The sequence below is a fragment of the Eriocheir sinensis genome, chromosome 33 (assembly GCF_024679095.1).
Source record: "Eriocheir sinensis breed Jianghai 21 chromosome 33, ASM2467909v1, whole genome shotgun sequence".
NCBI lineage: Eukaryota > Metazoa > Arthropoda > Malacostraca > Decapoda > Varunidae > Eriocheir > Eriocheir sinensis.
In genome coordinates this window covers 5921348-5948984 of record NC_066541.1, presented here as the reverse complement: position 1 = coordinate 5948984, position 27637 = coordinate 5921348, and the positions used below count along the sequence as shown (strand labels likewise).

At 40.8% G+C, this 27637-nt stretch overlaps 1 protein-coding gene across 3 annotated transcripts in view; it reads left to right on the top strand.

Annotated features, from left to right (window-relative positions):
• The window catches only part of LOC127006616 (discoidin domain-containing receptor 2-like), a 390501-nt gene that overhangs the window by 62829 nt on the left and 300035 nt on the right, over nucleotides 1–27637 (top strand). For all 3 annotated transcript variants that reach the window (XM_050876726.1, XM_050876725.1, XM_050876724.1), the window contains exon 2: nucleotides 15456–15491. The gene's annotated coding sequence lies outside the window, so the exon portion shown is untranslated. The remainder of the gene's footprint in view (nucleotides 1–15455; nucleotides 15492–27637) is intronic.

Genomic DNA, 27637 nt, shown 5'->3' with positions numbered 1-27637 from the left:
GCGAGGAGGAGATGAGTTACGTGCGTGGAGGTATTGGCGTGTGTGTTGCCACGTGGAGGATTAATCAGGTGGCGAAGAGGATAAGGAGGAGGAAGATGAATACATAGGAATACATAGGAAGAACAGACACCAGAAGACCTGTCGGTCTATGGCGAGTGTGTCTGTTTACTACCGCTACTACTAGTAATCTGCGTGTGGCAGGACAGGACAATAGATGAAGGCTCCTCCCCACCCACCTCTCCCTCCGGCAACGTGCCGGCAGGAAACAGTTAGAACACCATGTGCCTTTAAGGAAGAAAGGGACATGGAAATTTTACAGTAAAGAGAGAAATAAGAGGAAATTACTACCCTTAACTTACGCTACTGTTGACCTAAGCTGTGGGGGAAAACAACATGTCCTCAGGTTGCAGTCGCGCTGCAGTCCGCCCGAAACATACGAAAAAGGGTCAGTAAACAGTGTATGTAGTTGATTCTTAAAAACATTATAAAAGCTAGTATTTAATTGGACTCCTTACGATGGGTTGAAATGTAGTTCAGGGGTTACAGGTAGAGGCTTGATATTCGTTTACCTTCGGTAGGGGCGTACGCTCCAATATCCTGTTAACCTTACTATTCCCACACCTCACTCATCAGATGTATGTTGCGTACATTATTTTTTTTTTCTTTACTCTGTTGTTAACTTACGCTACTTGTAATCTAAGCTGTGGGGGAAAATGATATGGCTTCAGGTTGAAGTCGTGCTGCAGTCTGCCTGAAACATACGAAAAAGGGTCATCATAATCTTATATCCCTGAAGTACTTATCCAATGAAGACTTGAAGCTGTTAATACTCTGTGCGCTAACTACTGACGGTGGGAGTCTATTCCAGTACATATCAAAACGCTTTAAACGCTCGTCGTATGGCAAGTTTCGGAGCGCTGGAATTTGTTTGGTTGCTCGTCGCTGTATCTTTTCTAGCAAAACTTGATCTTTGATATAGTTCGGTGAACAGAACTGAACGGCGTATTCTAGGTGTGGTCTTACAAATGCTGAATATAATATCTTCATAAGTTCGGGTGATTTATAATCAAAGAGTTAGTGAATAAGGATAGAAGGGAAGAAGAAATGACGATGATATGCTGAAGAAGGTGAAGGAAAAGGAGGAAGAGGAGGAGGAGGAGGAGGAGGAGGAGGAGAGGAAAAGCTACTGTAAAGAATCCTTTGAATGGAGGGAAAGCACGAAGGAAGAAAGGAAGAAATGAAAAGAGGAATAAGCACCAAAGATGAAGAAGAAAAGGTACTGGAGGAGAAGGAGAGGGAGGAAGAGGAACAACAACAACAACAAGAACATCAACATCGATATCAACAACAACATCATCAGCAGCAGCAACAACAACGACAACAACAACAATTTTATAAGGATGAGATGGTGAAGAAAAATGTTGTTGAATAAGCGAAAAGAAAAATAATAAGAGAAAACAAAAGGTGGAGGAGAATGGTGGCGAGAAGGTATTAAGAGGAGGAGGAGGAGGAGGAGGAGGAGGAGGAGGCTTTTGCTGGTTGTCCAAAAATTAAAGTTGAAGGTGATTCGCCCGACGACAACAAGGAGGAGGAAAATGAGGAGGAAAATGAGGAGGAGGAGGGCATTATCTCTCTCCTCCTGTTTTCACAATCTTTATTTTCTTCCTCCTCCTCTTCCTCTTCCCCCTCCTCTTCCTCTTCCTCCTCCTCCTCCTCTTCTCGCTCCTCCTTCTGTACTTCTTGCCCCTTCTTTTCTTTCTCTTCTTAGTTTTCTTCTTCCTCCTCCTCCTCCTCCTCCTCCTCGTTGTGTTGGAAGGTCAAGTGCAAGAGTAAAGTGTCTTCTGATTCTCTTGTCTGGCCGAGCACTCTTGAAACGCCGCTTATTGCACACACACACACACACACACACACACACACACACACACACACACACACACACACACACTGCCTGCCTGTCTTTTTAGCTTTCTGGATTTCTTTGTCAATCTTTGTATACATATATTTGTGCTCTCTCTCTCTCCACACGCACACACGCACACAAAAGCCATCCAAACTTTGATTATTGTATTGACAGTCACTCACCTGCGCCACACACTTCACACCGGAAGCCCGTCTCACCTGTCAGGCCGTGTTAGTCACAGGTAAAGGTGTGCCCGGGGTAAGGGGGGTGGGCAAGGGGAGTAATGGGTAAAGGTGGCAAGAGGGGGGGGGGGGGGGGTTCGTAGGTATGAGGGTGGGTATAAAAGAGGAAGTTGAACAGAACAGAAGATATGTAGGTAAGTAGGTAGGTAGGTAGGTAGGTAGGTAAAGTTGAATAAAGGTAATAGTAATGGGTAAAGTTGAATAAGTTGAATAAGTTGAATAAGTAGAATAAGTTGAATAAAGTTGAATAAAGTAGGTAAAGTAGAATAAAGGTAATAGTAACGACAGGTAAAGGTGAAATAGAAGGAAATTTTAAGTTTTGCCGTTTCTCTTTTCCCTTTCCTTTCTTTTCATTTCCTCCTTTTTTCCTCTACTCCTTTCCCTTCCTCTCCTCCTTTTCTTTTCTTCACTTCTTTTCCTGACATTCTTTTTGTTTCCTTCCTCTCATTTGCAATATTTGTCTTTCTTTCTCATCCTTTTATTTTCTTTACATTCCTTCCCTTCCCTCTCGTTTCCTTTCGTTTAGTTTCTTTCCTTTATATATCTTCTCTTCCCTTCTCTTCCCTTTCCTTCCGTCCTCCTCTCTTCCTTTCTCTTCCCTTCCCTTCCCTTCCCTTCCCTTCCCTTTCCTTTCCTTCCCTTCCGTCCCCCTCTCTTCCTTTCCCTTCCTTTCCTTTCCCTTCATTTTTCTCGTTTTCTATTTACCTAGCGTGTATGTGCTTGAGTATCCCCCCTTCCCCCTTCCCTTCTTCCTGTGTGTGTGTGTGTGTGTGTGTGTGTGAGTTATGCTGTGTGGTAGTTTTAAGAAGCTTGGGCCGAGCAAAGAAGAGCAAGGAGAGTCATGCCGGGCGGGTTACGGAGGCTCTTAAGTTTAGGGCGAGAGATACGAGGATTTAACTCACGCTCCGCCGGGCTAAGAGTTCGGCGAAGAATGTGTGCTTAGCCTGGTGTGTCATCGTGTTATCGTGGGGTAGTGGGGGTGAAGAGAATGTTGCTGCTTATAAAGGGGATGTTAAGAGTGAGTTTGTTTAGTGTGTTATCTTAGGTTGTATTCGTTTTGAAGAATGATTATTAATGTGCTTAGCCTGGTATGTCATCGTGTTATCGTGGGGTAGTGGGGGTGAAGAGAATGTTGCTGCTTATAAAGGGGAAGTTAAGAGTGAGTTTGTTTAGTGTTTTATCTTCGGTTGCATTCGTTTTGAAGAGAGTGATCATTAATGTGCTTAGTCTGGTGTGTCATCGTGTTATCGTGGGGTAGTGGGGGTGAAGGGAATGTTACTGCTTATAAAGGGGATGTTAAGAGTGAGTTTGTTTAGTGTGTTATCTTAGGCTGTATTGGTGTTTAGCCCTTCCACTGCGATTGGCACGGTTTTGGCCTTCACTGGTAGCCTAGTAACATGTACTTCCAGGTGTTTCTCTGCCTCTGTGGTGGATAGTGTAGTGTTTCCCATGTGGTATTGGTATGCTGGATATCCCCTCCCAAGGTAACTGATTTCAAATTTTTCTTCATTGAATTGTAGCAGCCACTTTTATTCCATTCCTGTAGCTTAGTGATGTCTTCTTGAGGGAAATCCGTAGTCAAGGGGTTAGAGTAGTAAATTGACCGTGTTATCATCTGCATGGGAGTGTTGTGAAGGGGGTGTGTAATACCGCTTGAGGAGTAGTACTTAATAGTATCCTTACCTCGGTGTGTTTAGTATGTTAGCTGAGCTTTATTCCGTAGTTCTTGAGAGTGCTAAAGTTAATCGTCGTGTTGTCGTCCGAGAGTGCGAGTTATGCTGTGTGGTAGTTTTAAGAAGCTTGGGCCCAGCAAAGAAAAGCAAGGAGAGTCATGCCGGGCGGATTACGAATGTGTTACTGCTTATAAGGGCATGGTGAGAGGATCCTTTGCTTAGTGTATTCAGCGTGTTAGATTATGTTCTGTTGATGCTAAGAGTCCGGGAAAAAATGTGTGCGCTTAGCTTGGTGTGTCATCGTGTTACCGTTCGAGAGTGTGGTGAAGAGATAATATTTTGCTGCTTATATAGGGAATGGTGAGAGGCTCCTTTGCTTAGTGTTTTCAGCGTGTTAGATTAGGTTTTGTTGATGCCAAGGGTCCGGGAAAAAAATGTGTGTGCTTAGCTTGGTGTGTCATCGTGTTATCGTTCGAGAGTGGGGTGAAGAGATAATATTTTGCTGCTTATAAGGGCATGGTGAGAGGCTCCTTTGCTTAGTGTTTTCAGCGTGTTAGATTAGGTTTTGTTGATGCCAAGGGTCCGGGAAAAAATGTGTGTGCTTAGCTTGGTGTGTCATCGTGTTATCGTTCGAGAGTGTGGTGAAGAGGGAATATTTTACTGCTTATAAGGGCATGGTGAGAGAACCCATCGCTGAGAGTGTGTTTTAGTGTGTTTAATTTAATTACTATGCTGGAGTTAGTGTGTTTAGCTTAGTGCGTCATTGTGTTATCCGAGAGCATCGTTTAAAGGGGATATGTTAATATAACCCTTAGTTTTAAGTGTATAGTACCTTAGCATAGGTTCTGGTAGTGTTTAAGAGTGCTAAGGTTAGAGTGTGTTTGTGTGTTACCCGTTTAGTCATAAAGGGGAAGGATAGTGAGTTACCGTTTAAAAGAGGCTACAATAATGGTATCTTTAACCTAGAGTGTGTTTTAGGGAAGCTTTCACATTCACGGTTTGTTTTGATCGTTACCAATGGCGGGGATTGACGCTATAATTTTTTTACGTGAAACTGGCCTATGGGGTAGTGCTGGCTGCAGAGGAAGCGAGAGGTATTGAGAGTGTGGCAAGGTGCAGGGCTAGGTTAACCCCGCAGCCGCCACTACCCCATCGGCCAGTTTTACGTGGAAATACTATAGCAGCGATGGTAACGATCAAAACAAACAAGGTGACTGTGAAAGCGGCCCTTAGTGTGTTCGTTAAGGTTTTGTTGGTTTTAACAGTCCGAAGGTTAGTGTGTGTTAGTGTGTTACCCGTTTAGTCTTAATGTGAGGTCAGCGAAAGTGTGTTATCGTTTAAAAGAGGGAAATATAAGACTACTTTTAGCATAATGTGAATATGTTTGCTAAGAGTACGAAGATTTATATGTGTTTAGAGTGTTACCATTAGTATTGAATGTGGGAAATGTGCCTTACTGTTTAAAAGAGGCGAGGTTAAGGCTAATATTACCTCGGTGTGTTAGCCAAGGGTGTTTAAAAGTGCTCGGATCAACACGTGCCTGGATTAGTGTGTTACCTTGTTGGCCTGAAATGTGTCGAGAAAATTATGTTGGAGAGATACGAGGGGGGAAGAGAGACAGAGAGGGAGAGAGAGAAAAAGAGGAAGAGTTCTGCAGCTTGGGGGACGAGAGGGGAAGGGAGAGGGAAGGATAGATGAGCGAAAATAAGAGTGTAAAATATTTCATGAGGGGAAGGTGAGGGAAGGGAAATATATATAGACATAAATGGAAGGGAACGAGAAGCCTGATACTGTTTATAGAGAAAGAGTTAAGTGTTTCCTTAGCTTAGAGTGTGTTAAGATTAATGTAGTTAGCTTAGAGAGAGAGAGAGAGAGAGAGAGAGAGAGAGAGAGAGAGAGAGAGAGAGAGAGAGAGAGAGAGAGAGAGAGAGAGAGAGAGAGAGAGAGAGAGAGAGAGAGAGAGAGAGAGAGAGAGAGAGAGAGAGAGAGAGAGAGAGACGAAGCTATAACGAAGGAAATAAAGTGTGAAAGAAACGAGAAAAGGAAGAAAGGAAGAGAGGAAAGAGGGAAGAAAAAGAAAACAACAAAATGAAAGAAAAAGACAGAGAAATAAAAAGAAAGAAAAGTGGAAAATGGAGAAGAAAATCAAGAAATACCATACAGGAGAGAGAGAGAGAGAGAGAGAGAGAGAGAGAGAGAGAGAGAGAGAGAGAGAGAGAGAGAGAGAGAGAGAGAGAGAGAGAGAGAGAGAGAGAGAGAGAGAGAGAGAGAGAGAGAGAGATTATAAGCGATCATTAGGAGAGGAAAGGAGAATGAAGATAAAAACACTAAAGACAAAAAGAGGAAAAACGAGAAAAGAAAAGGATGAGATAAGAGTGAGGAGGAGGTGAAGGAGGAGGAGAAAAAATGAATCAGAGAGGAGAGTAAATGAAAAAAAATGATGAAAGTCCACATAAATTAAAGAAAAGAAAAGAAAGAAGCCAAACATGTAAGACAAAGAAAAAAAACGTTAAGAGAAAGAATAAGAGAAAGAATAAGAGAAAAAAAAGAAAATAAAAGAAAAAAGAATAGAAAGAAAAGAAAAGAATAAGAGAAATTAAGAGAAAGAATGAGAGAAAAAACAAATTAATAAACTAAATAAAAAACACTAAAACAAACAAACAAAAGAAAATGAAAATGAAAAAGAAGTCGAACAAGAAAAACAAACGTAAAAAAACCCTAACCCGAAATAATGGACTGAAGAAAAAAACACAAAAACAGACAGATAAACAAAAAAACAACAACAACAACAACAAAAAACACGTAACCTTAGACTTTCTGGCGAGGTTGTGGGCGAAACTAAATCTTTCTTTCCTCCTTTTTTTTCTCCTTTCCTCTTTTTTTTTCGGGTTCGTGTCCTCAGGGTTGACGGGGAGGAGGAGGAGGAGGAGGAGGAGGAGGAGGAGGAGGAAGGATTATCTGGGAAGGAGGTTTGTTGGAAATTATGAAAAAAAAATTGCTATTAATTTTTTTCCCTCCCAGCTACGCCCGATACGAGAGAGAGAGAGAGAGAGAGAGAGAGAGAGAGAGAGAGAGAGAGAGAGAGAGAGAGAGAGAGAGAGAGAGAGAGAGAGAGTCGATCAAACAGTAAACAAACACACAAACAGGCAGAGAGAAACAAAAGGAAAAATAGACAGAGACAGCGATAGACAGACAGACAGACAGATAGACCAACAGACTGACAACTGAAGTAGAAGCCCAGCAACAGACAGACGGAAACACAAGAAGACATATTGACAAATTAAGACGCACAGACAGACACAGACGGACCCACTCACGTACAGACAAACATAGACAAACACAGTAACAGATAGAAAAACAAACACAGAGACGTAAAGACAAACATAACGTAAAGACAAACAGAACAGACAGACAGGCAGAACAGACATACAGACAGACAGACAAGAAAGGGTGTGTTCGATAAGCCTTGACATTGCATATTTTTTCCCTCATTCAAAGAGAAAAATACGAGAGGAGAGATATTGTCCTTCCTCCTTCCCTTCTTTCTTCCCTCCCTTCCTCCTCCTCCTCCTCCTCTTCCTCCTCCCTATCCATCTTCCTCCTCCTCGTCTTCTCTTCCAGTCCTTTTTCCTCACAATTAAGTACAGTTCCATTCCTCTAACTCCTCTTCCATCTCCTCCACACGAATCTTTTTTCTCTTCCAATTTCTCCTTCTCCTCCTCCTCCTCCTCTTCTTTTTTCCTACTTTACCTTCTTTTTCCTCCTTCAACTCTATTTTTTTCCCTCCTCCTCATTTTCCTCCCATTCTGCCATCTTGTTTTTCCTTCACCTCGATTTTTATCTCCTGCTTTTTTCCTCCTATTCTGCCTTTTCTTTTCTTTTCTTCTACATATTTCTTTTTTATCCTCACATTTCTCTTTTTCTCTTTCTAAATTAGCTTCGTTTTCGTCTCTTCCACTTCTGTTTTTCTTTCCTCCTCCTCTTCCTCTTCTTTCCTCGTCACTTATGTCTATATTTTCCCTCACCCTCACTTCCCTTCTTGATATATTTTACTCCTCGATATTTTTGTCCTCCTCCTCCTCTTCTTCCTCTTCTTCTTCTTCTCCCCTCCTTTCCTCCCCACTGCTAAATCTTCTCCCTTCCCGTCTCTCCCCTTCCTAACACAATATCTTTCCTTCCTCCCTTCTCCTAGTTTACCTCTTTACCTAACAATCTTCCTCCTCCTTCTTTTCTTTCTCATCTCCTTTCTATTACTACTTTCTCTTCTACCTTTTTCTGTCTTCCTTCTCCATTTGTCTTCTTCTTCTTCTTTTTTCTCTTCTTCTTCTTCTTCTTCTTCACCACTCACTCACCTTATGTCTTTTCCTTCACTTCCTCTTCCTCCTCCACTTCCACCTCCTCCTCCTCCTCCTTCTCCTCCTCCCTTTGTCTTCCTCTAAGCTATCTGCCTCCTCAACGCCCTTCCTCCTCCCGGTAATCTCCCTTTAGTGCTCTCCCTCCTTTACCTCCCCATAAAGCCTTACTCTCCCTCTCTCCCTGACTCCCTTACTCTCCCTGACTTCCTCCTAAGCCTCCGATACTTCCCCATCTCCTCCTTATCCCATATCCATAATGCTGCCTGCTCTCTCTCTCTCTCTCTTCATTGTTTCATTTATCTTCGTCTTCTCATTTGTATGTTTTCCTCCTCCTCTGTTTTCTTCTTTAGGTTCCTCCTCCTCCTCCTCCTCCTCCTCCTTTCTCTTCAGTTTCAACTTTCCTTCCTCTTTAGTTTCCTCCTCCATTCCCTCTTTTGTTTCCTCCTCCTTTACCAACTTGTCCTCGGTACTTAGTTTCTCTCCAGCTTCCCGATTTTCTCTCCTCCCTTTCCTCCTTCTTGTTCTTGTTCTCCTCCTTCTCTTGGATGTCTTTTTCTCACAACGTATTATCAATTAATCTGGTAAATGGATGGACTGGTATCGGTGGAGGAGGTGGAATATGTGTGTGTGTGTGTGTGTGTGTGTGTGTGTGTGTGTGTGTGTGTGTGTGTGTGTGTGTGTGTGTGTGTGTGTGTGTGTGTTATCCCCCTCCTCTTACACACACACACACACACACACCTCACCTCACCTAGCAATTATCCTCCTGGCCGAGCTCACCTCACCTTCATTTGCCTGCGTGAGTGATCAATCAGGGGAGGAAGAGGGCGCGGGCAGGTGAGCGCACGTGATTAGCCGGACAGGAGGACAGGTGGATTGTGGGAGGTGCAGGTGAAGGGTGAAGCAAGAGGAGGTCAGGTCAGGTTAGGTCAGGTTAGGTTAGGTTAGGTTAGGATAAGATATGTATTAAGTTTGGGTGGATTAGTTCCCACCTTCCTTCCTTCCATATTTCCTGCCTTCCCTCCTTTCTTCCATCCTTCCTATCTCCTTAATTTCACACAACTTTCCATTCTCTCATCCCTCCCTCACCCACTCACTCACATATTTACACACACACACACACACACACACACACACACACACACACACACACACACACACACACACACACACACATTAAATACCTCGCCTCCTCATAAACCCAAAATAAAAACACTACCAACAAAACGAGCAACAAAAAACGAGAAATATGAGAACACGGAAAAGAAACACTGGAATATTAACCCTCCACTGTTAGAGAATAAATAGAGAGAGAGAAAAAATAAAGGAAACCAGAGCCACAATTAACTATGTTCGCCCCGCTGAATAATGCAGGTACACCGTCTAATTAAGTGGGACATTTACCTGTGCAGCGCAGGACTTTTGGCGGGCTTGAGTGGCATGCATAATGGAGGCGGCAGGTGGAGAGGTGTTTGTGGAGGGGCGGGAGTAAGGGATTGATATGGAGTGGTGGAAATGATGGAAGGGTATAGACTGTATTAATTTGGGATGATGCTAATGGAGGTGATAATGAGGTGTGTGTGTAGTGACGGGAAAAAGAGATTGAAATGTATTGGTGGAAGAGCTTGATTGGGGTATGTCTGTGTTTGTGAAGGGGAAGAGTGACGGATTGTAGTGGAATGGTGGAATGATGGAAGGGTTTTAATTGTGGGATGGTGATAAAGATGTGTTAATGAGGTGTGAGTGTAGTGACGGGAAAAAGAGATTGAAATGTATTGGTGGAAGAGCTTGATTGGGGTATGGCTGTATTTGTGAAGGGGAGGAGTGACGGATTGCAGTGGAATGGTGGAAAGGCTTTGTGTGATGGTGATAAAGATGTGTTAATGAGGTGTGTGTGTAGTGACGGGAAAAAGAGATTGAAATGTATTGGTGGAAGAGCTTGATTGGGGTATGGCTGTGTTTGTGAAGGGGAAGAGTGACGGATTGTAGTGGAATGGTGGAAAGGCTTTGTGTGATGGTGATAAAGATGTGTTAATGAGGTGTGTGTGTAATAACTGGAATGACGAATCGCAATGGAATGGTGTAGTGATGGAGGGGTGAAGGATCTGTTAATATGGGATGGTGATAATGAAGGTGTTAATGATATGTTCGTGTGATGAGAGTAATGGGAGGTTAGAAGTGGCCTGATTGTTTTGGTATGTGTGCGAATGCAATGATGTATGGGGAAGGTATGGAGTGGTGGAGTGATGAAGGGGCGGAGGATGTGTTAATTGTGAGATGGTGCTAAAGGTGTGTTAATGAGGCGCTTGTGTGGTGACTGGAATGGTGATGGAAGGGTTAGAAGTGGTATGAATGTTTTTTGTGTATGTTAACTGTGGGAGGGTGCTAAAGGTGTGGTAATGAGGCGCTTGTGTGGTGACTGGAGTGGTGATGGAAGGGTTAGAAGTGGTATGAATGTTTTTTGTGTATGTTAACTGTGGGAGGGTGATAAAGGTGTGTTAATGAGGCGCTTGTGTGGTGACTGGAGTGGTGATGGAAGGGTTAGAAGTGGTATGAATGTTTTTTGTGTATGTTAACTGTGGAGGTGATAAAGGTGTGTTAATGAGGCGCTTGTGTGGTGACTGGAGTGGTGATGGAAGGGTTAGAAGTGGTATGAATGTTTTTTGTGTATGTTAACTGTGGGAGGGTGATAAAGGTGTGTTAATGAGGCGCTTGTGTGGTGACTGGAGTGGTGATGGAAGGGTTAGAAGTGGTATGAATGTTTTTTGTGTATGTTAACTGTGGGAGGGTGATAAAGGTGTGGTAATGAGGCGTTTGTGTGGTGACTGGAGTGGTGATGGAATGGTTAGAAGTGGTATGAATGTTTTTTTGTGTATGTTAACTGTGGGAGGGTGATAAAGGTGTGGTAATGAGGCGTTTATGTGGTGACTGGAGTGGTGATGGAAGGGTTAGAAGTGGTATGAATGTTTTTTTGTGTATGTTAACTGTGGGATGGTGATAAAGGTGATGATGATAATGGGTAGGCGGTGGCTGAGTGGTTAGCATTCACCGCGTAATGGACGACTCGGGTTCGAATCCGCCACTACCACCTGGGATTTTTCAGTCACCGCCACTCGGCCTAAGATTACCCACATGCTGTCCTGAAGACCACCCATCAACCCGGACTCTAGAGGAAACCGTCCAAGTGAATCAAGAACGAGCTCCGGGGGGCAGCATGAGCCAAGAAAAGATGGCGCCACTAAAAAACACTTGCCTGCGCCATAATGGGCTGGGGCTGACTACCATCCAGGCCCCTCAAGAAAGCCTACCGGCGCTATAGGCTGGCATGTAAAAAGAAAAAGAGGTGTTTGTGTAGTGACTGAAGTGATGGGATTGAAATGAAGTACTGGAATGGTTAGAAATGTCTTTATTTGTTTTCTTTATCTTCCTTCTCTCTTTTTCTCTTTCTTTCTTTCTTTTTGTGTTTGGGTTACGAAAGGGATGAGGTATGAAACGGTGGAAGGAGATAAATATTAAGTATGCAAATGAGATAGTATGGTAAAGGGAGTGAGGTCTAATATAATATGCTATTGGTAGATGTGCTATTTGTATGGTAATGGGAGAGGTGCATTTAGTAAAGTAATGTGAGAGGTTTTTATATAATGTGAGAATGGTAGAGATGATATTTGAACGGTAACGGGAGAGGTGTAAATAGTATGGTAATGGTAGAGGGATTTATATACTATGGTAATGGGGAGATGGTTATAGTATAGGAATAAGATAGGTGTATTTAGTATGATAATGGGAGAGGCGTATAGAGTATGGTAATGGTAGAGGGATTTATATGCTATGGTAATGGGGAGATGGTTATAGTATAGGAATAAGATAGGTGTATTTAGTATGATAATGGGAGAGGCGTATAGAGTATGGTAATGGTAGAGGGATTTATATGCTATGGTAATGGGGAGATGGTTATAGTATAGGAATAAGATAGGTGTATTTAGTATGATAATGGGAGAGGCGTATAGAGTATGGTAATGGTAGAAAAGCCAAGGGAGGATTACGATCATGGAAAGTGGAAAAAAATAATGGGTACGAAAAGTTTACAAAAGGAAAAGTACTGAGGATTTCTGCTAATGGTGCTCTAATTGTTGAGAGAGAGAGAGAGAGAGAGAGAGAGAGAGAGAGAGAGAGAGAGAGAGAGAGAGAGAGAGAGAGAGAGAGAGAGAGAGAGAGAGAGAGAGAGAGGTTACATACATAGTGGTGTTACATAAGGCACAAGTGCAGGGAGTGCCACATCTGGTGGGCTTACGCCAACCTCCGAGAGTCACCACGCGGGACACGAGAACGGTGCTATCCCGTGGTGACGCAATGAAGGTGCCGTGTTCCCGTACCAGCCAGCACCAGCGCACCTTTTCGGGAAGAGTCTGCCGGATGTGGGACATGTTCACGGCCTGTATACCAAACATCCGGGAGATGAACACCCAAAAAATAAAACTGTCAGCCCACCACTGGAGGAGCTCACTCCCCACTCCACTGACACTCGTGGTGGAGCAGTGACACGAGTGTAGTGTGCAGTGCGCTCACATATATATATATATATATATATATATATATATATATATATATATATATATATATATATATATATATATATATATATATATATATATATATATATATATATATATATATATATATATATATATATATATATATATATATATATATATATATATATATATATATATATATATATATATAGTTTATGTAGTTATTTTTTATATAGATTTTATTCTGCCCTTTGAATAGGCAGCACACGACAGTGCACCTTGGGTATGTAAATATTATACATGTGCCTGTTTAAATAAAATAAAAAAGAGAGAGAGAGAGAGAGAGAGAGAGAGAGAGAGAGAGAGAGAGAGAGAGAGAGAGAGAGAGAGAGAGAGAGAGAGAGAGAGAGAGAGAGAGAGAGAGAGAGAGAGAGAGAGAGAGAGAGGTCAAGCACAGTCTATTGAAGAACCGTTCCTTTATGGAGATCAAGGAATATATACAGACAGATTAAAGAGAGAGAGAGAGACACAGAAGAGGGGCAGTTGACGAAAGAGGGAGAGGGAAGGATGAGTAAGGAGAAAGAGGAGGAGGAGGAGGAGGAGGAGGAGAAATGGGTCAGTAAAGATCGAAAGAGATGGGTCACGGGTCGGATGAAGAGGATGATTCTCTTTTCTTCTTCTTCTTCTCTCTCTCTCTCAAGCAGCTCTCGAGTTTTCGGCAAAAGTTACGTTGACACTAAATTCTGTGAGACGCGATACAGAAGCTGAGTCAGGGAGAGAGAGAGAGAGAGAGAGAGAGAGAGAGAGAGAGAGAGAGAGAGAGAGAGAGAGAGAGAGAGAGAGAGAGAGAGAGAGAGAGAGAGAGAGAGAGAGAGAGAGAGAGAGAGAGAGAGAGAGAGGAGACAAACAGGTGTGAATAAATGTCAATGAGATAGATGGATAAACACAGAATATGCATAAACAGAGACAGAGGAGAAAAACGAGGAGGAGAAGGAGGAGGAGGAGGAGGAGGAGGAGGAGGAGGAGGAAACCTGAAAACATGAAAAGACAGGCGACAGGAAGCCTATTATCTCATTACAACGGTGCCTTCAATAGTGCCATGTGCTGTCACTTCGTGCCACTAGAGTCGGCAACCTCGTAATGCGCCAATAGGCTTCCTGTTGCCTGTCTTTTCATGTTTCTATGTTTTCATGGAGGAGGAGGAAGAAGAGGAGGAGGAGGAGAAGGAGGGGACCTGACTTTGCCTTCATTATATCGCTTTGTGGATTGAAGGAGGGAGGGAGGGAGAGAGTGTGAACCTGGAGTGATATGGAAGGAAACAAGTGTGAGTGGCGGAACGAGGAGGAGGAGGAGGAGGAGGAGGCGGAGGACGAGGAGGCGTGTGGGAGAAAGTAGGGTAGGAGGAAGAGGAAGCATTTGCTTTTGAGAGGAGGAGGAAGACGAAGAGGAAGCTTTTTTCTCCCCAACATTGGTTTTACCGAGGGGAGAAAGAATTAATGGAAAGAAAGGAAGTGGGGAAGGTGATAAAGTGGGAGAGAGAGGGGAGAAGAAAAGGGGGAAGAAGAAGAGAAGGAGGAGGAGGAGGAGGAGGAGGAGGAGGAGGAGGAGGAGGAGGAGGAGGAGAGGGGCGTATAAGTCGGAGTGGGTGTTGGCTGTGGAGGGTGGGAGGGGGAGGGTTGGGGGAAGGGGAGGGGTGGTCGGGAGTGGCTTTAGGGGATTAGCGCCCCCCCCTTCCCCCTTGTCCTCTCCCCGCCAAGTTATCGTGAACAGTCCCGCTAATCTGAGCTTCTAATTTTACCCCAAGTTTCCTCTCCCCTCCATCTCTCCCCCTCTTCCTCTGCCCCATGCCCTCTATCCCCTCCCCCCCTATGAATGGAGGGGTTTAGAGAAGAAAGGAAGAGAGAGGATGGAGGGTATGAGGAGAAAGGCCAAAGGAAAATGGAAGGAGTTGAGAAAATAGAGGAAGAGAGAGAATGGAAGAGGGAAAGAGGCAAGAGGAAGAGAGAGGATGTGGAAGAGGAAGTCAATGGGAGGGAGATGATTGGGGAGGAGAGAGAGGTTAGAAGGAGAGAGAGAGAGAATTTGTGGAGGAGTAAGAGGTTGGAGGGGGAGAGGGAAGAAAGGAAAGGAAAAGAGAAAGAAAAGAGAGAAGGGAGATGGGAAGAGGAAAGAGGAGAGAAAATAGGTGGAGTAAGGAAGATAAAGAAGAGGAGGAAGAATGAAGGAAAGTGAATGAAGGGAGTGACAAGAGAGGGAGAGAAGAGATGAAGGGGAGGGAGGGAGGGAGGGAGGGAAGAAGGGAGGGAGAAATGTTTGTGTTTAGGATATGTGAGAGAGAGAGAGAGAGAGAGAGAGAGAGAGAGAGAGAGAGAGAGAGAGAGAGAGAGAGAGAGAGAGAGAGAGAGAGAGAGAGAGAGAGAGAGAGAGAGAGAGAGAGAGAGAGAGAGAGATTACAAAAAACACTGAAACAAACAAACACCACAAAGAAAGTTACCTAAATTACAAAAAAAAAAAAAAAAAAAACAGATAATCCACGTAGAAAATTAATCTGTTTTTACGTGAAAGTCATGGAGACAAAAAGATATTAAAACGTCGAGTGAGATTTATTCCATTTAGTTTTTTTATGCCAGAGAGAGAGAGAGAGAGAGAGAGAGAGAGAGAGAGAGAGAGAGAGAGAGAGAGAGAGAGAGAGAGAGAGAGAGAGAGAGAGAGAGAGAGAGAGTAATTTATTGATATTTTTCTATTCTCTTTTTCAGACGACGGAATCTAAGTCAGCATCGTCGCCTCCGTTGGTAAGTACACATTATTATTATTTTTTTATTAGTATTACCATTGTCGTCATCACTCTTTTGTTTCTTGGTTTGACTTTTCCATTGATGTTTTGCTCTCATTGTCAAATCTTCGTTTCTCTCTATCCATTGATCTGTCTCTTGTCTTCAATTAATCAATCTTTATTTCGTGTGGCACAGATTATAGTCTCTCTCTCTCTCGTAGTGGAGTAAAAACTTAGATTGAGGCGACATTTTTTCGGGTCGGCGATAAAACTTGACTAAACTTCCCACTCGGTGTCTTTTTTTACGCGAGTTGATGATAAAAAGACTTGATGTGGCGGGGGGGTGGGGTGGGGGGGAAGTGGTAGGCGGCTGGCTTCGGGAGAGGCGGGGGGAAGTGGAGGGTGGATTAGGTAGGCTGGTGGAAGGGAGGGAAGGGTAGGTAGGCTGGCGGAAAGGGGTAAAGGTCGGTAAATTTTGGTAAAGTTTCATTGGCCGGCGGAAGGGTAGGTAAGTAGGTAAGGTTAGGTAAGGGTAGGTAAGGTTAGGTAAGGTTTCGTAGGCTGGCGGAAGGGATGGAGGGGTAGGTAAGGTTAGGTATAAGTAGGAAAGGATAGGTAATGTTATGTATGCTAGTGGAAGGGTAAGTAAGGTAAGGTAAGGGTAGGTAAGGTTAGGTAAGGCTACGTAAGCTAGTGGAAGGGTAGGTAAGGTAAGGTAAGGGTAGGTAAGGTTAGGTAAGGTTACGTAGGCTAGTGGAAGGGTAGGTAAGGTAAGGTAAGGGTAGGCAAGGTTAGGTAAGGTTACGTAGGCTAGTGGAAGGGTAGGTAAGGTAAGGTAAGGGTAGGTAAGGTTAGGTAAGCTAGTGGAATGGGAGGTAAGGTAAGGTAGGTTGGTAAAGTTAGGGTTAGATTAGGTAGGCTTAAGGGGAGGGGACTGAAGGTTAGGTAGGTTACAGGCTAGTGGAAGGGGGGTAAGGTAAGGTAAGGTAGGTAAGGTGTGGAGAATAAGTAAAGGTAAGGTAAAGGTATTATGTGGTAAGATTAAGTGGTAGGCTTGCAAAGGGAGTAAGTAAAGGTGAGGTAAAGTTAGGTTAATTAGTTTTGCGGGATGATGGGAGGTAGGCAAGGAAAGTTGGGTTAGATTAGGTAGGCTTAAAAGGGGGAGGGGGACTGAAGGTTAGGTTAGACAGGCTGGCGGATCGGGGGGGAGAAGGTTAGGTGGTAGGCCTGCGGGGAGAATAAGTAAAGGTAAGGTAAAATTATGTGAAGTGGGCTTGCGGGAAATGAGTTAGGTAAGTTAGTTTAAGTTAGGTAGGCTTTGGGGGTGGGTTAGGTAAGGTAAGGTTAGATTATTTAGGTTAGTGGAAGAGGAGAGGGTGATAGGTGGTAGGCTTGTGGGGTGGGTTAGGTTAGGTAAGGTTAGTTTATGTAGGTTAACGGAGAGGAGAGGCTGGTAGGTGGTAGGCTTGTGGGGTGGGTTAGGTAAGGAAAGGTTAGTTTATGTAGGCTAGCGGAAGAGGAGAGGGTGGTAGGTGGTAGGCTTGCGGGGGAGAGTAAGTAAAGGTAAGGTAAAGTTAGATGCAAATTTATACACAAGGAACGATCCATTTAAGTTTGTGTGTTTAGTATTGATATGAATTTTAAATACATGCGAAAAAAATTACGTTGGGAAGGAATTTAAATAGATGCGATAACCTATACCTGGTGAGTTAATATAAGATGAAATAAAACATGATGATAGGAGGTTGTTAAGCTATACTCTACATTCGTTTAAGCGCGGAGGTGACATTAGTTAAGGCAGGGTTAGGTAAGGTAGACTTGAAGGGGGGTTTGGAAAGGTAAGGTAAGGTAAGGAAAGGTAAGGTTAGGTAAGGAAAGCATGCGGGAGAGTTAGGCAAGATTAGGTTATGTAAGGTAAGGGTTGCCAGGTGGGTGGGTGTGTGGGTGAGATTAACTTTTAAATAGACTAGCAGGCTGGCGGGATCGAGGGGTAGGGTTAGGGGAAGGGATTTAGGCGTCAACAATGATATATTTATTTATTTTTGTATTTATCCTGAACAATGGATGGTCGCGCGCGCCGAGAACCCATGAAGCCAGATGGAGAGGGCGAGGGTGAGGGAACGCGCCTCTCCCTCCCCGCTGTCCCCTCGCCCTCCCCCCCCATCCCCCACCCCACCCCCGCGGTCCCTCTCATCACTGATCACCCTCACTCTGGTATGGGAAACCTTACCTAATTGGGCGAGGTTTAAAACAGATACGGTATTTATATGGATGTGGTTACCTGTACGTGGGGAACGGAATGTAAATAGTTCTGCAGTGTTGTAAATTTATATACCAGAAGCGGTTCATTGTTTGTGTGTGTTTAGTGTTGATAAGAAATTTGATTACGTGCGATAATTGTTTTTATGTGGGAAGAATTTAGATAGATGCGATGAACTATACATGGTGAGATAATGTAAAAATATAAGAAAAAAATGAAGATGATTCACCACAAACGATCTACTGTTCTTGTTTTTGTTAAGTAATGATACGACTTAAATATATGCGAGAACTTTTTACGTGTGGAAGTGGGGAAGAAATGTAAATCGAATAACCTTCACCCCGGGAGTTAATGTACAAAAAAAAAAAAAAAAAATAGTGTTCCAGAAGTGATTTATTAATTATACTCGCGTGTTTAGTAATGGTACGACTTCTTAATAAATGCGAGAACTTGTACGTGGTGAAGAAATTTAAATAGAATGCAAGGACTTTTACGTGGGGAGTTAATATAAAATGATAATATAAAAAAAAGATGAAACTGATACACCAGAAGCGATTTGTTATGTTTGTGTGTGTTTATATGACTTAGATAAATGCTAGAACTTTTTACGTGGAGAAAGAAGCGAGAGAACCTTCACGTGGGAATTTAGTGTTGAATGATAAACTGAAAAAAAGAGGAAAATAATATACCAGAAACAATTTACTATATTTGTGTGTGTTTAGGATTCACATATACGACTTTTAGATTAATTCGATAACTTGTACGTGGGAAAGGAATTTAAATTGATGGGGTAACCTTTTTCGCGGGGAATCGTTATGAAAAGATAAACTAAAGGAAAAAGAATATGATACAACAGAAGCCATTTATTATATTGGTGGTTGTTTTATTATGGTGTGACTTGAATGCGAGAACTTTTTACGTGGGAATCTAAATAGATGAAAGAACCTTTACATGTTGAGTTGATATAAAAAGAGAAAATAAAACATGATGAGAATGGTATCCGAAGGTAATTATTATATACGCGTGTGTTTAGTGTTTCTATGACTTAAATAAATGTTAGAACTTTTTTACGTGGGGAAGGAAGTAAAATAGATGCGAATATAGTGGGAATATTGTGTAAAAAGACAAAAGTAAAAGATGAAAAGGATATGCCAGAAGCGGTTTATTATTTGTGTGTGTTTAGTAATAATATGACTTTTAAATATATGCGAGAACTTGTAAATGTAAGGGGTGAAGGAGCTTAAACAGATGCAAGAGCCTTTACGAGTTGCGATTATGTAAATAGATAAAATAAATCGTGATGGAAATTACACACCAGAAGTTATTTATTCTATTCGCAAGAACTTTTACGAAGGGAAGGAATTTATATCGATGTGTGTGGAGCTAATGTCAACAAAGAAAGAAAAGAGAGAAAATAAGATGAAAAGGATACACTAGAAGCGGTGTATATTCTCTATGTGTGTTTAGTATTGATATGGATTTTGAGTATTTCCGAGAACTTTGTGTGTGGGGGAAGGAATGTAGATAGAATGATAACCTTTACGCGGGGGACTTAATGTAAAAATATAAAATAAATAAAATATGAAAAGGATACAACAGAAGCTAGTTACTATATTTGTGTGTGAATTTAGAATAGCTGTAACTTTCGGTTGAGTTTATAATAGATTTGACATTTAGATAGAAGCGAGAACCTTAACTTGTGAAAGGAATGTTAAAAGTGAATATAGATAGATGAAAATTATACACCGAGAACCAGTTTATCATATTTGTGTGTTTGTAATAGATTCAACTTTTAAATACGTGCGAAAACTGAAAATGAAGAAGGAAAGTTAAGAAAGTACATAAATAGATGAAACTTATACACCACAACTTATTCATTATATGTTTGCTTATAATACATTAGGTATTCAAATATATGCGAAAACTTTAATTTGTGGAAGGAATGTCAAAAGATTATATGCGTAGAAGAAAATTAGACTCCAGAACCGGTTAATATGTTTGTGTGAGCTTATTGTATGTGTGTGTTTATAAAAGATTCAACATTCATGCAGATCGGAAAACTTTAACTTGTGAAAGGAATGTCAAGGAAATTATTTAAATAGAAGAACTTTATGCACCAGAACCAGTTTATTATATTTGTGTTTGGGAGTTTACAATGGATTCAAAATTTAAGCATATGTAAAACCCTTAACGCGCGGAGGGAGTGTTAAAGAATTAGATGATATAAATAGGAGAAAATTTGACACCAGAACCAGTTTATTTATTTATTTTTTATTTATTTATTTGTTTATTTATTTTGTGTGTGTCGCTCTCACTTTTCCTGTTATCTCAATTTCCTTTTTTTTATTCCATTTTTCGAGGGTTAGATTATGTTTTGGTTCATATTTTTGCTTTCTTTTTTTTACATGTAGTTTCTTTTTACTCGTGTGTGTGTGTGTGTGTGTGTGTGTGTGTGTGTGTGTGTGTAAGTGTACGTGTGCGTGTGCGTGTGTGTGTGTGTTTAGAATAGATGGAAAATGTAAACAGATGCGAAGAGCCTTGTGTGGATTTGGAATATAAATAGATGCGTGAGTCTGTTCGTGCGGAAGGAATTTAAGCAGATGGAAAGAAGAAGAAGAGGAAAAAAAAACACTTAATTTACCAGAAGCGGTTTATTATGTTCGTGTGTTTTTAGGATGAATTTAAATGAACGCGAGGACCCTTACGTTGGGGAAAAATGTAAATAGTTATAAAAAAGATGAAAAGTGATACGCAGTCAACGATTAATTTTGTTTTCTTAAGATGGAAAGAAGAAAACACCTAACTCACCTGAAGCGGTTTATTATGTTTCCGTGATTTTAGGATGAATATGAATGAATGCGAGAACCCTTACGTGGGGAAAAAAAACTCTGGTGCGCTGAGAACTGTTCATTTATTTTTTTACTATAGATGGAAAGAAGAAAAAAAATCACCAGAGGAGGGTTGTTATGTTTGTGTTTTTAGAAGGAATACGAAACTTGAATGAATACGAAATTTTTTGTGTTGGGGAGGCATTTAAGTAGTTATAATAAAGACGAAAAAAGTGATACGTGGAAAACTTTATTAATTTATTTACTATAGATGGGAAGAAGACAAGAAATATAATTCACAAGAAGCGGGTTATCATATTTGTGTCTCTAGAATATATACGAAAATTAAATAGATTGAAGAACCTTTACGTGGGAAAGAAATAATGTAAAAAGTCATAAAAAAAGACGAAAAAGGTGATGCGCAGAGAAATATGGACTTATTTTTTTACAAGAGAGGGGAAGCAAAAAATAAATAAATAAATAAATAAATAAATAAATAAAATAAAGAAATAAAAAACAATTCACCAGAAGCGGTTTATTATATTTGTGTGTTTTTAGAATGAATACGAAATTTAAATGGATGCGAGAGCCCTTACTTAGGGAGAGAATGTAAACAGTGGTAAGGAAAGAGAAAAAAAAATGCTACACAGAAAACCATTTACTAATTTGATTACGAGAGGTGGAAAGAAGAGAAAACGTTATTCACCAGAAGCGGTTTATTATACATATTTTTTTTATTTTTATATACGTTCGAAATCTAAATGGATGCGAGAACCTTGGCGTGGGAAAGAAAGAAGAAATGTAAATAGTTATGAAGAGAATGATGAAAATAATGAAGCAACGAAAACCATTTATTGTAGCCTGTTTGTGTGTTTGGAATACAGACGACATTTAATATGATGCGAGAACCTTTACATGGAGAATGAATTTGAATGTATGTAAGAAAATAAATTATTACACACCGATAACTCGTCATATCAAATTTGTGTTAATCATTTGATACAGATTTTAATAATAAGTCGTCGATAAAAAAAGGTTAGATCTTGACGATAACACCGATTTATTTATATATATTTTTGAGTGACATTATATTATGAAAAGACTTGCGTAAATTACCAAAATCCATGGAGTGAATTTTGATGTTACCGCCGGGAGCAAGTTTGACGACGCACCCTTAAACCACCACCACCACCACCAACAACAACAACAACAGCAACAACATCAACAACAACAGCAACAATAAACTCGGATTCATATAGACGTGACGAGGTTTAAATGTGATGTGATTCTTAGTTGATGTGATTATATTTTTTACTCTTTCCTTTTCTTTGTTTTGGTTATCTTTTCCATTTTTCCCCCTCTCGCTTATCGTTCATTTCCGTTCTTTTTTTTTGCATGTCTTTCTTTTCATTTTTTCTTGATGCTCACTATTATTTTACTTTCTTTTTCATTTTGTTTTCATTACTTACCTTTTTTTCCCGATCGCTTAACCCTTCCTGTTTTCCTCTTGTTTCTTTTCTTTTTCCTGTTTCCCTTTTAATTATAATTATCTTTCTTTTCCCTTTTTCTTATCCATCTTTCCTTTCCCTTTTCGCCTTATACTTATCTTTCTTTTCCCCATTTTCCCTTTTACTTATCTCTTTTCCCTTTTTCCCTTTTACTCAACTTTCTTTTCCTTTTGACTGATCTTTCTTTTACCTTTTTCCCTCTAACTAATCTCTTCTCCCTTTTTCCTTCCATACTTATCTATCTTTCTTCTCTTTTTTCCCCTGGTTCATTATTCATATTCTTTCCTTATGCCTACCTTCGTTTCCTATCTGTACTATTTGTCTACCGTTGTTTCCTATCTGCACTATTTGTCTACCGTTGTTTCCTATCTGTACTATTTGTCTACCGTTGTTTCCTATCTGCACTATTTGTCTACCGTTGTTTCCCATTTTTTCCTTTGTTTATCATTCTTTATCTTTCTCGCCCGGACTGAAGCAACGCACGCTCCTTATTCATACATACCCGGCCGAGTGATGGACAGTCATTCATTGCCCGTCGCTCAGGTCGAGGCGAGATGCATTACAGCTGAACACGGCGCGGTGGCGGTATGCTGCGTAGGTGGGACTTATCGCAGGTAAATACCGAACATAACGGAAGGTGAACGTAAAGGAGAACTGTTGGAATGTAGAACAGGTATATAATAATTGTTCGGCTTCTCTATAGCACGAAAAAGAATGTGTTGTTTTGTGGGGATGTGTTTACTAATGCTGAAGTGCAGTTTATTTCCCTTCCTAACAGCGATGAGGAAATAGCTGAAAGGAAAGTGAACGTAAAGGAGAACAAATGGGATGTAGCTACAGGTATGAAAATGGAAATATAATAGCCGCCTCGAGTTTCTTTGTGGGGATGTGTTTACTAATGAGGAAGTGCAGTTTATTTTTCCTCTTAACATCGATGAGGAGAAAAGTTGAAAGAGGTGAACATAAGGGTGAACAAGTAGGATGTGCAGGTGTAAATATGACTCACCACCTTTATAGCACGAGATAAAATGGTTGGCTTTAGGTGCTGTGTTGTGGGTATGTTTATTAATGATGAAGTGCAGCCTGTTTTTGCTCTTAACAGTGATGAAGAAATAAACAACGTAAAGGTAAACAGGTGAGTTGTGCAGATGTAAAAATGACTCACCACCTTTAGAGTGCGGAATATAATGGTTACCTTGAATTGCTATTTTGTGGCAATCTGTTTACTAATGACGAGTGCAGTTTAATTTTCCTTTTAACAGTGATGAGGAAAGAAACAACGTAAAGGTAAACATGTGAATTGTGCAGATGTAAAAACGATTCACCACCTATATAGGGCGGAATATGATGGTTACCTTGAGTTACTGTTTTGTGGGAATTTGTTACTAATGACGAGTGCAGTTTATTCTCTTCTTAACAGCGATGAGTGAAAGTAAAAGTGCACAGGCAGGAAGTGCAGGTATAAAAATGGTTCAACACCTTTATTACACGGAATGGAATAGTTGCCCGAGTGCTTGTTTTGTGGGAATTTGCTTACGAATGATGAAAGGCAGTTTATTTTTCCTCTAAACAGCGATCAGGAAAAAACAACTGACCGGAAAGGGGAACACAGTGATGAGGTGGGATGTACGGGTATAAAAAATGATTCAACTTTACAGCACGAAACGAAAGGCTTACAGTGAGTTGTTGCTTTTGTCTTTTAGTAATGATGAAATGGAACCTAGTTTTTCCCCTTCCTAACAATGGTGGGGAAAAATACTTGAGCCCTGAGTTGTTACTTTATTGGATTTTGTTTGCTAATGATGAGGTACAGTGTTTACTTTTTACTTAACAGGAGTGAAGAAAAAAACATCACTACAACTCTGACTTGTTTTATGAGGATTCGTTTGCTAATAATGAAGTGCAGTTTTTTTTTTCTACGTAACAGCTATGGAGGAAAATAAATCAGTGCAGCAAGTGTTTTTATAGTCTATTTGTAACAGTGGTCGTTGTTGGGGTGTCAGGGCAAAGGGTGAGGGATATTTTCTTATCTTGCACAGGTGGGAGCTTATTGCAGGTATTAATTAAGTCCTCCTTTATTCTCCCGCCGTATTCTCATAATGGAAGTGAAATATAAAGAGAAGAGAACAAAAAAAGTAAGTATAAAGGTCAGCAGGTCAGGTCTGTGAAGTTTAATAGTGTGTGTGTGTGTGTGTGAATTTAATTAACCTTGATTTTTATGGAAGTTATTTTTTATTTGCTTCTTTGGTGAGCAATAATTATTGGAAATTCTTTCTTTTCGCTTTTTTTTCAATTTTAACTATTTCGCCAATTATTTTGACTCGTTAGTGGATGTAAGAGAGAGAGAGAGAGAGAGCATGTTTCTTGTACTGGTTATTCACAGGAAGACGATTCGAGGAAAACTACCCCGGTCTTTTAAATTAACGAAGAAATAATGAAAAAAAAAAAGGAACCTCTTTTGATGCTTGTGAAAATTACTCGGGTATACTTTTGGTTTTTATTTTTTTTCTGAGAACTTGAAGTGTGTGCGAGTTTTGTTTATACTTAACACACACACACACACACACACACACACACACACACACACACACAAACACACACACACGTACAGACCTCGTTTTAAAAGCACGGCATGAATATTATCGTAGTATTTTTTTGTATGTAAAGAGAAAACTGGACCTCCGGCCGATATTTTTGTTTTGTTTTTAGAATTTGCTTTAAGGAAGAAGATGCGCTGGAAGAAAATGGTTTTGGTCAGGAGGCGGAGGAGGAGGAAGAGGAAGAGGTGAGGAGGAGGAGGAGGAGGAGGAGGAGGAGGAGGAGGAGGAGGAGGAGGAGGATGTTTTCTTTAAAGATGAGAAGGCGGAGGACGAAGAGAAGAAGGAAATGGAGAAAGAGAAGCAGAAGTGGAAAGATAAGGAGAAAAAGAAAGGAAAATAAACAAAAAAGAGAAAAAAAAAGAAAAAGGAGGAGGAGGAGGAGGCTTTCTTCCTAAAATTCCCTATTGGTCATGCAGTGGAAAGGAAGTCGAGGAAGGAAGAACAAGAGAGAGGGAAACGTTAGTGAGAGGTAAAGAGGCGGAGGGAGGAGGGAGGGGTATGGGGGGAGGGTGAGGCCACAATGCTTGCAGGTAAAATTTAGGATTGATTGTAAAATTTGCTTAGCTGAGGGGAGAGGAAAGGAGGGGAAGGGAGGGGAGGGGAGGGGAGGAGAAGGGGAAAGAGGAAGGATAAAGTATTATATGAGAGAAGAATAGAGAAACAGTGAATGGGCGGAAAGAACTTGAAGCTGGGTCAGAAAATGTAATGGGAGGGTCTGGGAGGGGAAGTTAAAAGGGTAGGGAATGGGAAGAATAAAATATTACCGAAGAGAAGAATATAAAAACAATGAACAGGTATGAAAATAAAGCCGGGATAGAAAATGAAATGAGAGGGAAGGTGAGGAGAAGGGATAGGGAGGGGAAGAGGGAAGGGGGTAGGAAAGAGAAAGGATAAAGTATTACAAAAGAGAAGAATAGAGAAAGAATGAACGAGAAGAAGGAAATTAAAGCTGGAATAGAAAATGGAATGGGAGGGAAGGGAAAGGGGAAATGGAAGGGAAAGGGAAGGGAAAAAAGAAGGGGAAGAGGAAAGGGTTGGAAAGAGAAAGAATTAAGTATTATGGAATAGAAGAATAGAGAAACAGAAATAGATAAAGAATGAACGAGTAGAAATAAATTAAAGCTGGAATAGAAAATGGAATGGGAGGGAAGGGAAAGGGAAGGGAAAGAAGAAGGGGAAGAGGAAAGGGTTGGAAAGAGAAAGGAGAGAATAGAGAAACGATGAAGGGGTAGAAAGAAATTAAAGCTGGAACAGAAAATGGAATGGGAGGGAAGGGAAAGGGGAAGGGGAAGGGAAAGGGAAGGGAAGGGAAAGAAGAAGGGGAAGAGGAAAGGGTTGGAAAGAGAAAGGAGAGAATAGAGAAACGATGAAGGGGTAGAAAGAAATTAAAGCTGGAACAGAAGATGGAATGGGAGGGAAGGGAAGGTGAAGGAAAACTGGAAGGAGGAAGGGAGGAAGGGAGAGAAAGGGAAGAAAAATGGTTGGAAAGAGAAAGGAGAGAATAGAGAAACGATGAAGGGGTAGAAAGAAATTAAAGCTGGAACAGAAAATGGAATGGGAGGGAATGGGAGGCGAAGGGAAGAAGGTAGGGAAGGGGAAGGATAAAGTATTGAAGAACAGAAGAATAGAGTATGAATGAAGGAGAAGAGGGAAATTTAAGCTAGGAAAGAAAATGGAATGGGAATGAAAGGGTAGGGAAGGGGCAGGAGAAAGGGAAGGAGAGGGGAGGGATAAAATAACTCAGAATATAAGAATACAGGAAGAATGAACAGATGGGATGAAATTATACCTGAAAAAGAGTACTGGGTGGGGAAGGGAAGAGAAAGGAAGAGAATAACAGATGAAGGTGAAAGAGAGAAGAGGAAACTGTGTCAGAGAGGAAAGAAAAGCAAAAAAAACAAAAGTAGAAAACGATAGCTAGGAAGGGGAAGGAAAGGAAGGTAATGGAGTGGAGAGAAACGGATAAACGGACGGAGAAAGGAAGAGGTGAATCAAGCACAAAGAGGAGGAGATAGGAAGAATGAAAAAAAAAGAAATGATGTTTTGAGAAGGGAAAGGAAGGAGGGGAAACGAAATGAAAGTTCAGGGTAATTAAAAAAGAAAAGAAAGTAGATAACACGAATGGTTGAATAGAAAAGTAGAGAAAAAGAGGGAAAGGAAAATAATTGAAAGCGAAGGGAAGGAGAGTGGACTGAAGGGAAGGAACGGGAGGAAAGGTTAAGGAAGGAAAAGATGAAAGGGAAGAGAGAAGAAAGGAATACAGAGGAAAAAGCGGAAATTATAGTCTAGAGAGAGGAAAGGAGAGGAGGTGGAAGGGAAGAAGAGGGGAAGGGAATAGGAGATGGAAGAGAAGAAGACAAAAGGGAAGGGAAGAAGAGAATAAAGGGTGGCAGAAGGAAACAGAGAAGGGAGGTAGAATGAAATAAATTAAAGGAAAGAAAGTGAGAGAGAAAAGAGATTAAAAGCAAGAGCAATGACCTGAATACAAAGACGGACTGGAAGAAGAAGAAGAAGAAGAAGAAGAAGAAAAATAAAAATAAAAATAAAAAGAAGAAGATAAAGAAGAAGAGAAAGAAGAAGAGAAAGAAAAACAGAAAGAAAAAGAGAAAAAAGAAAAGAAAAAAGAAAAAGAAAAAAGAGAAAGAAAAAAGAAAAAAAATAAGAAGAGAAAGACGAAAACGATCACGAGGAGGAAGAGTAAAAAGAAGAAAGATAAGAATAAACTCAAAAAGAAAAATAATAAGTGGAAGGACGATAAAACGAGGAAGTAAAAGAAGGAAGTTGTTATCGAAACTCGTTATGCTGTGAAAATAAAAGTGAAGAAATATAAAAAAGCACAAATAGAAATCAAAAAGAGAAAAGTTTAGAGAAATGGAATAAAAGAAAAATAAGAAAATGGGGAAAGATATAAAGAGGAAATAAAGGAAGAAAGGAAATTGTCATGGAAAGATGCGAGGAAAGATAAAATA